Consider the following 12018-nt stretch of genomic DNA (forward strand, 5'->3'; position numbering starts at 1 on the left):
TTCTCCTAAGAACACGTTATCTCCTTCTACTACAGGCGAGTAAGTCTCCAAAGGTCGAGCATCCGGTAGATTGCGTAGTAACGCCGTTCACCCCAAAACACAACCCTTACCCCGTAGTTAGTCGAACTACGTTTTGCTCTGATTTTCATCCCAGATGAGATACGTAGGCATAAGACGCGATGTCTTAGCGAGCACACTTCCTCTCTAACCCCTAGGTAGCCGAGCTACGAAGACTCTGATTCTCAGATTCAGATGAGATACGTATGCAGTGGATGCGACGTCCGTGCGAGTCATTTTCTTTTGACCCTTCTTTTAGTAAGTAGTACATTAGATAAACATACACGTTTTTCTCATCCCTTCAATCATGTTTGCACAAATAAATTTTCACAAAAACAACAACCTTTGCAACAAGTGTGAAAAGGGCTCCCTAGGAGTACCTAGGATGCTTTGGGTGCCTAACACCTTCCCATTGCATAACCAACCCCCTTACCCAGATCTCTGACATTTTTACTAGTTTTTGATTCGATAAAACTTTTAGGTTTTTGTTCGCTTTCTAACCATTCCTTTGGATAAATAGAAGTGTGGTGGCGACTCGACTTGTATGATTTACCTTGGATTTAGTCAATATCTCTAATGGTAACGAATACCCCGCTACACATAGTATAAGCAATTCACTCTTGCTTCTTCTTACATATACTCCATGTTCAGATTTGCACTTCACAAATTCCTTCTTCCTTAGAAAACCATCTATCTTCTTGTTCTAAGCTCTTGGAGCTTGTTTAAGTCTGTACAGGGCTTTATGCAGCCTGCACATTTTCCTTTCTTCGCCATGTTTCACAAACCCAGCTGGTTGTGCAACATAAACTTCTTCTTCTAATGGGACATTAAGGAATGCACATTTCATATCCATCTGACACATCTGCCAGTTGTTCATGTTTGCTAGACCAACAACCAACTTGATTGTTTCGATCCTAGCAACAGGTGCAAAAACTTCATCGAAGTCGATTCCTTCTTTCTGAAGAAATCCTTTCGCCACAAGTCTCGCCTTGTGTTGAGTCACTTCTCCTATGGGATTCAACTTCACCTTGTATACCCACTTCACATCGATTGTCTTCTTGTCTTGGGGAAATTCGACAAGTGACCAAGTGTTGTTGACTTCGATTGACTTCAGCTCTTCGTTTATTACTTTCATCCACTTCGAATCTTTCAATGCCTCAGCTGCATTGACAGGTTCGACATCTGCGTAGAAAGCATAATGTACCAGATCACCTTCATCATTGACCACATCATCTGATGTAATTACACATTCTTGAAATCTTGCAGGCATGTGTCTTGTTCTCTAAGGTCTGCTTGGGCCTGCTTCACCTCTGACTTCTTCCTGTCGAACTTCTCTTTCGACTTGACTAGCTGGTTCATCACAAAATATTCTCATTGATTCTTTCTTGACATTCTCAGTCCAATCCCAATCCTTAAGCTCATCTATGATCACGTCCCTGCTGATCACCATTTGCTTATTCACTGGATCGAACAACTTGTATCCTCCAGGCGAATGATATCCTATCAGGATCGTCTGATTCGACTTGTCATCAAGTTTTCTTCTCAATTGATCTGGAACGTGTCTATGGGATATAGATCCAAACACCTTCAGATGACTCAAGCTAGGCTTGACACCAGACCAACATTCTTCTTGTATGATTCCTTCTAGCTTCTTCGTCGGAAATCTGTTTAGGATATATGTCGCAGTCGACACAACTTCTCCCTATAGTTCTTTGGGTAGATGCTTGTCTGTCAACATACTTCTAACCATATTCATAATGGTTCTATTCTTCCTTTCTATGACTCCATTCTGCTGTGGAGTGTAGGGTGACACCACCTCATGCACAATCCTTTCTTTCAAACATAATGTGTCGAAGTCTTTTGACACATATTCTCCACCACAATCAGTTCTCAAAATCTTGATCTTTCAAACGCTTTGTCTTTCGACCATAGTTTTTAACTTGGCAAATACCTCGATCACTTCACTTTTCTTCTAGATCAGGTAAGACCACAATTTTCGACTGAAATCATCTATGAATGTAACAAAGTATTTGTTACCTTCAATCGAATCCACCTAGAGAGGGCCACATACATAAAAGTATATGACTTCAAGAATTGCCTTCGACCTGCTTCCTGCATCCTTATTGAAGTTGTTCTTATGCTACTTTGCCTACACACATTCTTCAGACACTTTGTTTGGAATGTCGATTTCTGGTAATCCTGAAACCATATTTCTTCTCTTCAAATTTATGATGTCTTTGAAATTGAGATGGCCAAGTCTGTAATGCCATATCCATTCATCTCTGTTATCTGCTATTGCAAGGCACTTATGCTCCATCACATTTAGCTCAATCTTGAAGGTTCTATTCTGAGACAATTTTAAAATAATATATACTTTACATACAAAATTAATATATTATTATATTTTAAATATAATTTAATTAGTATGCATATTGTTAATGTTAAAAAATTACACTAATATATATAAAAAATTAATTTAATATGTGTATAATTATTGTTGTGCTCCAAAAATATATATGATTGAATTAGAGTTTGACTTAACTCATCTATATAAAATTGACTTATAAGATAAGGAGTGTCACTTTATATAAACTCTTTGTGGACTTTATCTTTAACCAATATGGGATTTGAGATTTTCTCAATACACTCCCTCACACCCAACACTATTGGCTTGGTGTGTGGATATAAACGGTTTGTGGCCTGAATTTTCGATATGTAGGACTTGGTTTTTCCAATACACCCTCTTACGCTCAATACTTATTTGGCTTGACGCACATATATATTTGTGGATGGACCAAATTGATAGGCTTGTGATACCATGATAAAATTAGAGTTTGACCTAACTCATCCATACAAAATGGGCTTGTAAGATGAGGAGTAGATGAGGAGTGTCACTCTATATAAACTCTTTGTGGGCACTATCTTTAACCAATGTGAAACTTGAGTTTTTCTCAATAATACATAACTTAAAATTATTTTATATATATATATATATATATATATATATATATATATATATATATATATATATATATATATATATATATATATATATATATATATATATATATATATATATATATATATATATATATATATATATTGCCCCCAAACCATAAATTGTATGGCTTCGTCCCTGTCACCGGGATAGAATCCATCTCACACATTATAGAAACGATGACACATTATCCCATTTACATTATGAAATCAAAGATCATGACCTTTCTGGTACCCCACAACCCAAGCCTATATTTTGGAACATAACCATTCTCTTACGACTCTGTGAGACTCCAATTCTGTTTCCAAGTCATACAACTGGTACATGTAGTGAGATATGTCATTTTCTATATGCGTACCCATTATATTAGTATCTTTCTTTACACGGTAGGAATAGGGTAACTAATTTTTATCACTCATTCCTATTCTCTAGGTTTATGTGTAATAAATTATCTAATCTATATGGTTTAAGTTCCTCGTGATCACTAGAACTACCTTTGATCGAATGTGATAATCACTTTTATTTCCTAATCCTAAATCATTACTAACCCCGTTGATTTTTATAATTTATATCATTAAATTTCAATTGTGGACCTCATATATGCACCACTAACCTATAGAGATTCAGTTCCTCGTGATCACTTGAACTACCTCTGATCGAATGTGATAATCACTTTTATTTCCTAATCCTAAATCATTACTAAACCCGTTGATTTTTCTAATTTATATCATTAAATTTCAAATATGAGCCTTATCTATGCACCATTAACCGAATGATAAGTTTTTTACAACTAAAAGTGTGAAGTCAGGGTCTAAAATCCAAACATCACAAGAGGGGTTGGGAAGTTAGACCCATTACATCCTGGTCGTAATGAGGAATATGACCCTTAATGTGCCCAGGCATCCCTTGGTACATTTTTCTCTAGGCCGTTACGGCCCACCCGTAATGCATATTACGATCGATAAGGCGTCCAAGTTTGAAAATGCATGCAGTTCTATTAACTATACATAGCATGCAATGTTCTTACTTAAACTACACAAGTATCAAAACCTAAGAGAACCCACCTCACTCTTGCTTCACATTGGAAGAGTTAAATAAGGAGAAGAATATGGAGATATTCTTGGAGTCTTTACTATCCTCTCCCTATTCACATGCAAGGTTTGGATTGAGCTCATTCTCATTCCCTATTCTTCTTCCTTGCCCATGATATCCCTTTCCTTCTTTCTATTCAATTATTCTTCTCTCTTACTCCCCATGTTCTCTCTCTCAATTTCATAAATTGGTAAAGATAGATAATTGAAAGAAACTCTTCACTTGAGATTCTTATATGTGGAGTGTGAAAAGACTAATACATCGTTAACTTTAATCACATAGGAAATATATGCCCTTAGGTTTCCTAAATTTAGTAAGTCTTTCTTCTTTAGCAACATTAGCACTACTAACTTAAATTATACATCACTTAGAAAATGATATGGAACTATGTGCTTGCAGGCTTAATAAAGAAGTCATGACTGACATGGTTTGGTTTTGATGATAACAACTTGTGATTATAACAACTTGAGAAGATGAAAACTTTGATGACAACATATGAAGATGAAAATTTACCCAAAGAAAAGCAAGTATTTGAAGCGGTCAAAGATGCACAAGAAAGTTTGTAGTGTTATATTAGCAAAAAGCCTCCCCTAGGTCATAAAGCCTATATAAACACATTACCCCCTCAAGGGGAGAAAGGAGAATGTCAAGTCATATCCATTTACTACTATTTAGAGAGAATTACTCTCCTAGTAGCCTTAACGCACCATCAACCTAACCATCCGCCCATGACCCAGTAGCGTCGACCATCAACACGACCTCTCACCTCACGTGAGCTAGTCTCTTAAACAGCCTGAAAACCCATAAAACATGGCTTCTCTCTACCATGAGCAAACCCTCACTACCCAAATTGTAATACACCTACAAATGGATGAGTCCCCTTTCCCTTACAGAGGGAACACATCCCTTGTACTTTTTGACAAGTACAATGGCGCGTTGTGGGGATCTGGTAAAACTAACATGGGTCACGTCTTTCACTCTAACCCTGGCATCACCCTCCTTCTAGAGATGACTAAAATGGCCATACACCATGTAACCAACACCATTTCCAGAGGTAATTCCAGAAGGGGTCTCTCCAGGGCCGCCCAACAAAGATATGCGAAGTAAGTCTTCACTGCAAACGCCATATCCCCCATATTTCCTGAAAACATTATAGGAATGGCAGGGTTTAACATCATTTTCTATAAAGAGGGTGCCATAGAAATTAACTCTCACGATAATGATCCTTTGGTAATCACTGTTCAACATGGCAACAAGGATACCAGACGCGTCTTGATAGACCTAAGTAGCTCAGACGATGTCCTATTTTGGGATGCCTTATAGAAGTTACAACTGAATCTTGACGACATGCAAAGGTTCACCGGCTCACTGACAGGATTATCGGGTGAACGATTACAAATAATGGGCTATGTGACCCTAAAAACCACCTATGGAAATGGAGTTAATGCCAAAACCATCGAGGTCAACTACCTCATTGTAAACACCATGTCACCTTACAACATCATCCTGGGGCACCCGACCATCAACGCCTAAGGGGCGGCCGTGTCCACCGAATACCTAACCCTGAAATATTCGCTCATATATGGTAGAGTGAGCATTGTAATACCCTAAATTCAATTAATTAAATTTAATTGAATTGTCTATGTATTATTTAGTTATTATGTGTTTTAATTAAAATAAATTATGTGATTATATGTGTTGTTAGGGGTATTGGTAGGGTGTGGTGAGAGTATGGATGTTTGGTAGAATAATTAACAATAATTAGAATATAGTATTTTTAATTAATTATATTTAATATTAGAAATAAAAATAGAAATTGGTAGTTTTATATTAGAAATTATTTAATCAATAAAATTAAAGAGAAAATATGAGTTAGTAGAGGAATAAGGGGCAATGAGGAGATTTGGAGAATATGTTGGGGTAGTAAGGTAAATACCTAAATGGAAGAATTAGGTTTTTATTTATAAATAGATGGGTGTGAGAATTAGGAGATATTTTACTGTACGTGCAAAATAGGAGTTGGAGAAAAAGTGAGAAGAAAAAGTCTAGGGCTTAAGGAGGAAGAAATAATTTATGATTAGAGAACTTGCTGCTAGAAAATCTAAGGTAAGGGAAAGAAAGGACTTTCAATATGGGTGTATTGCATGATAGGGTAGGGAAGAAAGGTTCTTGCTCTCATTAGGGTTGTATAATTCTGTTTTGGATGTGTTATTGTTGTATTTCAAATCTGAAATTGGTATTTGATCATTTTGATTATTTGATTGGTTGTGACTGAATTTATGTGTAAATCATCATGTTTATACATATGTAATTTTCTGCCATGATGAATATTTGGAGCTTTGATCATGAATATGAATGTTGGTGAAATTGATTATTTAATTGTATGATAAATTTCCATGAATCATGATTGATGTATATATTATAAGATGTTTGATTGTTGTAATAATGTGGTGTACTGTATAATTCATATTTTGGGTTGATTGAATGTAAAAAATATCAGTTGGAACGATGGATGGGGGTCAGTGAAGGAGATGAATGAAGATCATGTAAGAAACTAGGGTTTTTTGGGAAATTATCTGATGACAATCGATTGTCATCCTATGACAATCAATTGCACACGTAAAAAATTTGAAAAAAAACTATGATAATCGATGGTCATAGGGAATTAATCAATTGTACGACCTCCTGAAACGAATTTTGAGAAAGTAAAAATGTAAATGATTTTGATGAAAATCGATTGTCATCCCATGAATATTGATTGTTGTAGGTCAGTTTTTGAAGGAAAAAAAATATGTTTAACTATGTTGCATTGCCCGGCGATTTTGGCCATAACTTTAGTTATGTAGGTCCAAATGAGGTGTCATTTGAAGCGTTGAAGAGCTAAAGCGCAAACCTACCTCGTGGTGGTGCTTAGTGAGATGATTGATATATGGTCTTATGTTAGCTACAGGGATGTATGTTATAAAATGTATGGATGATTCATGAATCATTGTGTTTAATTAATGATGAATTGATGTCAAATGAGTTAACGTGATTGAATGTCACATGAATATGCATTTTATATGGTGTTGTTGTTTGATGTTGTTTATTTTTTATCATGGCATTAATCAATTATTGTGTATTGAGTATAATGCTATGCATAATCATTGTGATTGTATGATGATAATTTTGGTGATAATGCATGTTGTTGAAAGTCATGCATCATGGTGTACGGGCTTCAGTCTAGTTTTAGTGTGCTCTGGTCCGATAATATGGATTCAAGAGTGAGTAGGTGGTTCCAGATGGGAATCGGAGAAGCGTTACTTATGGTGATAGTAGTGAATTGGTGTGTTATGGTCTTATGGTGGAGATTCAAGAGCGAGATGGACCTGTGTTGTCCATAATGGTAACATATATATATATATATATATATATATATATATATATATATATATATATATATATATGCATGTGCATACATGTGCGTGTGTCTGTATATCTGTGTGTGTGTGTGTGTGTGTGTGTGTGTTTGTGTGTGTATGTACGCGCGCGTGTGTATATGTGTGTTGTGTGCGTGTGCGTATGTGTGTGTTTGCGCATGTGCATATGTGTGTGTGTGTGTGTAAGCGTGTGTGTATGTGCGTGTTATATTGAATGAATGTGAGGTTTTTGCGATGTTGGTTGTCTATTGAATGAGTGTGAGATTTTTGTGATGTTGATTGTGTATTGAATGTGTGTTATGGTGTATGTTTCTCTACTTTTGTATTCTTTACAATGTTCATATTGAATGTTTTTTTCACACTTCTTTGCTTCATGTTATCCACTAAGGACATCTTGCAGATAACCACGAGTAAGCATTGTTGCTATGTGTGGAAGGTGACTTGTTGGATCTACTCCTCGTTTTCTTTATTTAGTGTTTTGTCATACATTTGTGGTTTTTAGTGCTCTGATCGTGTAACATCGGGGACAAGAGTTTATTATGTTTTATGATGATGTTGATTTTGTTGTTTTGAAGTTTATTACTTTATTTATGAAGTTGTTATGAAATATTTTTTTGCTGCATAGTTTTAAATAATTTGATGTGTTTCGAAGGATTGTCGTTGGTGACACCTTAAATTGTCGTGTAAATATTTTTAAATAAGTTTCAGGATTTAGGGTGTTACATGGTGATATAAGAGCAGATTGGTCCATCCGACCATGTATTTGTAGTGTTGTTTGTTCCCTAGTATGCGACATGTATGGGAAACACTATTGATGCTTGTTTATTTTTCTAACTGGCTGTCAGTAGGAGCAAGATCGAAACAAGTGAGAGATAAGCTTCTGCTTCTATAAGATCTTTCAGGTGTGGATGGTTGGTTCAGCATGTCGTTGATTGCATGAGTGCAAGTATTATTAAGGTTGTATTGTTTCTTGAATCCGAGAAGAGTATGAAGTCGAGTTTCATAACCACGAGACATGTAGAGATGTCCCTGAGAGAGATTGCTCAAGTGATTTCAGTTTCGAGGTGGACCTTGGCTAGGGTGTGGTTACGGGGAATATGAAGCTGAGGATTTAATGATGGAGATGCTGATGGTTTAGGGATGAAACTGAAGATGATAGTAGGAGTTCGTCTGAGTAAAGCTCAGACAAAAGATGATGAAAGTGTTGTGTTATGAAGTAAGGAGCTCAGAGTTTCTTCAAAGTGAAAAAACTCTCAATAATAGCAGAGTTTGGTATCATTTTGGCAGAGTTTTGTGCGTTTTTAGTGTGTGATCGCTTCCCCCTTTTCACTCCTTCTACTCCTTTTTTTATAGGCCAAAAATCACGATAGAATTATGTGAGTGTGTGAAGAAATCATGTGAGAGTTTGTTAGGAATTAGAGGGAACTAAAATTAAGTGGTGAGGATTGTCATATGTGAGTGATTCGCATGAAGTTTTTATGAAGGGTGAGAAAGTTGTAAAGTTTCCAAAGTTTGTTGTGAAATATTTTTGATGTATGCATGAACATGGTGATGAAGATTGATGAGTGATGAAAGTTGTAAAAGTTGGTTATTTGGTTGTAACTTTTCATGCGTGAGAACATTGTATGGCATGTATGGTATGATGTATGATGTAATATAATATTTTGTCAAATTTATAATTTGTCTTCTTGTGCAACCTTGTCTTGACTTTTGTATATGACTTTGTGATGATGTAGTAGAATGTATATATGTATTATGATGGTATGGTAAATAAATGAGATTTGAATTTTTTTTTATGCCCTTTTTGATGACTTTCTTTTTACTTTTGAAAAATGGATGTGATGATGCATATGGTTAAAAATAAATTTTTCTTTTTATAATTTTATTTTGAAATTTTGTAAAACAAAAAGCATATGATAAAAAGATAAAAATAACCATGTGGTATTTTAAATAAAAATGAAACATAAAAAGGTTTTAAAAAAATAAAAAAATGAAGACATAATTTTTAAACTAGTGCAAAGATGCAAAATGTAATGAATTATTCCAAGTTTACCTAAAGCGTAAGCATGATTAACAATCAAGATTAAATGAAAATACTCAGACAAAATTAGGATACGACAGTTGCCCCTATTTAAGTATCTTTAATCTGAGAGTATGAATGACAATAGTCTTCATATAATTATGGTGAAAGATGATTAAATACAAAGGACCCAAATTTTATCCTTCGAATGAAATGAGCCTTGACAGATTGTCTATATTAGAAACTGGAAGTTGCAAGGTAAGCTCATTGTTGATTAATTGAGGTAATTTATGAAAAAGGTCCATTGATAAAGATTTTCAAGAGGATTTTATTGGGGAGAAATATTCCTTGGGGACGCTCCAAAATAAGTGAGTTTTAGCGATCCTCAGAATGAAACAAATGAGATAAATGACACCCGACAATCCTCAAATTTAAAAGGTGAGTTACAAAAATCCTCGTAATGGAAAGACGAGTTCTGAAAATCCTCGGAACTAAATGAGATGGCATACAACAATCCTCATATTCAAAGGTGAGTTTTGGAAATCCTCGTAATAAAAAGGTGAGTATAAAAATACTCGGAACGAAATGATTTGGCATTCGGTAATTATTGGATTCAAAGGTGATTTATCACTACAAAAAATCATGTAAATTATGGCAGTTTAGTTATGTCATTTAATTTAAACAATTTACGTTGATTACAACAGTTTTTCTAAATGACATAATATTAGTAACAAAATGGCGGTTTCAACTGCCACTATTTACTTAATTGTTTATGGGCCCTTCTTCCATTTTCTTAGCTATATAATAATAATAAAAAAATTAATATTAAATAATATTATTTAAATAATAATAATAATAATAATGTTATTGTATGAATTAAAAAAATCATTATTCATCTCCATCTTCTTAGCTCTTTAACGACATCCTACGGTTGAACTCAATTATCTCGTATTCAACTTTCCTCTCCAAATTGCAGTTTCCTCAAAAGCTTCAATTTCAAATTTCTCTTATTCCTTTCCAACCGTTTAGTTTCCCGTAAACCCTTTCGATTTCAATTTATTCCTTTTATTCAAATTCAAATCCTAACTATGATTTGAAATTAGAATCACACATTTTTAGTATCAATATGGAACCTAATAATCAACCCTACTAATCATTGAACCATCATTTCACGTCCTTCAATCGCAAATCCGTAATCCGGAGTTTTGCAAATCCGCAATCTGCAGTTCCACGATTGACGGTTCTACTCCTTGATTTTGCTACTCGACAATACACAATTCCATAATCCGCTCGTTTTTCATAATATGACTTTTGATATTGACATAACTAGTATGGTTTATGAGACTCGGGTGATACTTTGATATCCTTTTTCACAATATTAGCATTATTTGAATATATTATTCTATATCCTTTTGTTTTTTATCTAAGTTCAAGTTATTGATATATTCTTGTAGAAGAGTGCCTTTAGGATACTTTGAATGATAATTTAGGGGAGGAAGCTTTAAAAGGAAAAAGTGAATTATGGGCCCATGGTCATAGGTAGGTCTCATTTGCTCACATACTACTATATATTTACTTTAAGTTTTTTACAAGAATGCATAAATATAAATTTATTATACATATTTTAATTTACTTTTAGTATTAGTGTTAAATTGTGACAAAAAGTTAAATTTACTTTAGCATATTTCAAAGACATCTTTTTGAAATTAATTTGAAAATTGTAGTGGTTTATACAATGTTATTTTGGATAATATCATAAGTAAATTACGACGATTTAAAATGACTTATTTTTTAGTATATTACAATGGTTTTAATCGACGATTTGAAGATATTTGTTTTTCATATAAAATATTTGGCGTTTGAAACCGCCACTAATTTCATTTAAAAACCGTCAATTTAAATAGTGTATAATACGATATTTTGCATGACTTTTAAATTTAAACCGCCACTATTTTCTTTGTAGCAGCCAAATTTATGGCATTTTTAAAAACGTCGTATTTGTTAACTAGGGTTGTTGAAACCGCCGCAATATGCTTGATTTAACGGTCATAATTTACACATTTTTTTTGTAATCCCCTTAATGAAAAGGTGAGTTCTGGAAATCCTCTGAACAAAATCGTGACATCTGGAAATCCTCAAATTTAAAAAAGTGAGTTATGGAAATCCTCATAACGTAATGGTAAAATCTATGCAGAATGGCTAACTCTTTGTGAAGGTTGTGATATTTGAGCTTTAGGTGTACATGTGACCACTGCGTCCAGCACTGCTATGAAGGGTATGCCCACGATGTATTTATAAAGACTTATGTATAATATGACTAAAACTTGAGTGGTTATTGATCATAGATTTGTTTCTTCCCCCATGGATACCATCAAATCCACATACACCCAAGGTCGAGTAGTCGTACCATTAAATCTATGCAGGTCTGAGTC

This window comes from Lathyrus oleraceus, chromosome 4, assembly GCF_024323335.1.
Source record: "Lathyrus oleraceus cultivar Zhongwan6 chromosome 4, CAAS_Psat_ZW6_1.0, whole genome shotgun sequence".
Classification (NCBI taxonomy): domain Eukaryota; kingdom Viridiplantae; phylum Streptophyta; class Magnoliopsida; order Fabales; family Fabaceae; genus Lathyrus; species Lathyrus oleraceus.